Genomic DNA, 3,447 nt, shown 5'->3' with positions numbered 1-3,447 from the left:
CCCCCCTCCCCATCATGAGACCACACTTTCATCTCCTTAAAGGCCTTTAGGTATGTAGCCCTGCCATATGGATTGGATCCTAAAGCTGACTTGTCCATCCTGGCAGCACTTGGAATTCAATCAATCCAGACAAGCAAGAGATTAGAAGAAGATGAGAAAGAGCGGTCATTCATGCCTGATTTATGGGAATAAATGGCATGAAAACGTAAAGAGTTTAATTATCAAATTATTGATCGGTTATAACTGAAATTTACATTTTGTAATAAATTTTATTATTCTTATCTTAACATGAGCATGGTTGACATCCAAGAAGTATAAGAATCGAAAAATAAAATATTTATACATGACATGTATCAACACAAATCTTGAGAATTTCAAACAGTTCAAACGGGAAAAGGCATATCAAAGGAGGGCAACTGAATGGCTCAAACCTGAGGCACAATAATTCTACCACATGTTTCAAGAGCATGGCCAACTAAGGCAATCGAACGGCTCAAACCTAAGTGGTTCAACAATAAGCAAAGCATAGGGTAATCTAAGTTATTAATAACGATGAAACTAACTCAAGAAAGTAACTAACCTCTTAGTTCCTATAGTTATGTCGGAAGACACCGACAATCTCCTTGAAATACCCTCAAGAATCAATAGGAAAACAAGTCTTAGTCATCACTCAGGATCTCTATGTCTAAGGGTGACTGCTTATCAAATTACGATGATTCACCCTATGTTGATAGTCTAGCTTCACTCTATCGACAAAAGTTCCTCATTAGGGAATGAGTATCGTCGGTCGGCATGACCAAAGCTTGATCAACCATATTAATCCGCCATCCCGGGGCTAGTAGAAAGATAGGCCGACTGGAAACACCTACTGAATCTAGGTGTTTGGCTACGCCTAACAACATCTCATTATCCTAGATAACTGGTAATACCACCAAGCCTAGCCAACTGGCAACACCTGCAAGGTCTAGTCACTTCAGCATGTTGAGCCAGAGAGCAACCAGGCTCCGAGCCAACATACTTAAAATACCTAGAATAATATGTATGCCCAACTAAAGCAAGGTTGTAAATGTAACTTTATATATTTTACCCAATTTTCTTATAAATAGGAGACTATTCTATGAATAAAAGGTTACACACTTCTCACAATTATTGTTCATTATTATGTATGTCCCTCCCTCTCTCTCTCTCACACATGTCTTACACTATTTTTTGAGTGTAATTCACAAACAAATTAGAATCTAACATTATGATAAAATATTTGAATCTTATCCCCAAGTCTGATGGCAACCATTGAATATGGACGCGTTTATGGACATTTTTCTTATTACATTAGTGTTATATGTTTTTGAAAATGTTGCAATGATTTTCCTTTTCATGATTCTCTCTCTTATATATTGTCAAAAAAAATAATTTTGAAAGTTTTGCTGTTATATATAGTTTTTTTTTTTTGTTATATTGCAAAGCTTATATTTTCTTATTTGTGGATTTGACAAAGTGAAATATTTGATAGGTTTAAATTAATACCTCAAAGTAAAAAAACAATGAAAATGCAATGTTTATGCTGAGATAATGCAATAAAATCATGCGTTACATGAGATGAACGCTGTTGTTTATTGATTTATAGTTTATTATAATTACAAGCTTTATGAAAAAAAATTTAATTTAGGATAGGTGAACCAAGTCAAGTAAAGAAATTTAGTTATATCAAATTTATTAAATGAGTTATAAACTTTCTTTTTAACACGAATATATTATGTTGAAATATAAATCCTGTCTAATTTGTAATTTTGAAGTAGAGTCAATATAGCACCATAATTCGATTTGCATACACTAATCAAACGAAATTGATGATCATCTATCATAACTTAGGGTTTTTTATCAGCAGGTGTCAAGTTTCGAGCTTATATGATTAATACAAATAATTAAACTAAAAAAACTTATTACCATGTGATGCAATTTTAACAATATACGTAATTCCAATTCATTTGCCGATTAAATTAGCTATTTGTTAAATTCTAGTTTTCAAGTTACATGCACAACTTTTGCATCAATCACTAAATTTTAATTTTTTTTTACATTTACACCATCTATATCTCTCATATCACAAAAAAAATTCATCATTTTTGTTAAGAATTATAATAGAAAATAATTTGAAAATAATTTATTTTAAATAATTTATTTTTGTAAGAAGTTATGATGAATAAATTATTTTCTTAGAATTAAGAAAATCTTTCCTTTCATATTTTATATTTATTTCCTTAGATTAGAAACTATTTGTTTTCCTATTTTATGTTATTTCCTATATCTCCTAATAATTAATATGAATTAATTATTGAAGATATTAAGTGATATATCTTTCATTTCATATCATTTCTTTTTTATTATTTTCTCCATTATAGAATTCTTGTAAAAATTATTTATATTTCCGTTCATATTAATGAAACAATCAAATATTTCACTTTATTCCACATTATTCTGAATTTTAGCAATTTTAATTTCCAAAAAGTTAAAAAACTACTTTTTCACCTATAAATAACTTGACATATATCTAAACCTATCAAATATTTCAACATACATATATATATTTATATATTTATTGCAGCATTGGCTAGATATGTAAATACATAGAAGTCCACTGACATATGTGTTAAAAAGGTCAGCATAGTGTTACAGGGAGGGAGGAGAAGCCAAAGTTGACCTGCAACAGCGCACAACAATCTTGCCGGCGGGCTTGCAGGCTTTCGGCGGAATAAATCGAATAAGATACAATGTATGTTAGCAAAAGAGATAGCGCCAAGGTTGTTGCGCATTTGCGTCAAAACTCGATACTTCAAAAAGAAATAAGATAATATTCCTTAGACCGACCTTTTATCATATATAAAACACATGACGACAAGCTGCGCCAATGCAAATCTTGGCGGCGATTTTGCTGGCTTCGTTGTCCTTGGATTTACGTGGAGCAAAGCGAGGCAGAGCAATAATTTCGAGGGGGCGTTGGGCTTGGCGGAAGGCTAGTTGATAGGTGCATATGAGGATAAGGTGGAGCAGGCGGCTTTTTCAATTTTTGTGACGTTGGGGGAAGCTGGTATGATTCGAAGCGTACAAAATCCATGTTGTTGGGTTGTTTTGGCTTGCTTTTGCGGATGAAAGAGGGAAAAATATCAAAATATTGTTTTATGATTGTTCTGATGATGGGCGTAATAATGCCTTAAAAATATCATGAGGACTAAATATGGTTGGGCGAACATGGTCATCTCGAGAAAATATTTCGGATGTAATATTTTTTTCTATTTGTAGATGAGGTGTATGCTGTGCTATTATCTGGTTATTCGTCTTCCACACACGTGGAAACACATCATATTTTCTCTTGAGAGAGCTATTGAAATTGTTGGTTTTCTTATCAGTTTTAAGAGCAAATATTACATTGCGTATGGAATTTGTAAATAT

Source organism: Phalaenopsis equestris, unplaced genomic scaffold (genome assembly GCF_001263595.1).
Source record: "Phalaenopsis equestris unplaced genomic scaffold, ASM126359v1 Scaffold000949, whole genome shotgun sequence".
Taxonomy (NCBI): Eukaryota; Viridiplantae; Streptophyta; class Magnoliopsida; order Asparagales; family Orchidaceae; genus Phalaenopsis; species Phalaenopsis equestris.
Note: the sequence above shows the minus strand (reverse complement) of the source record.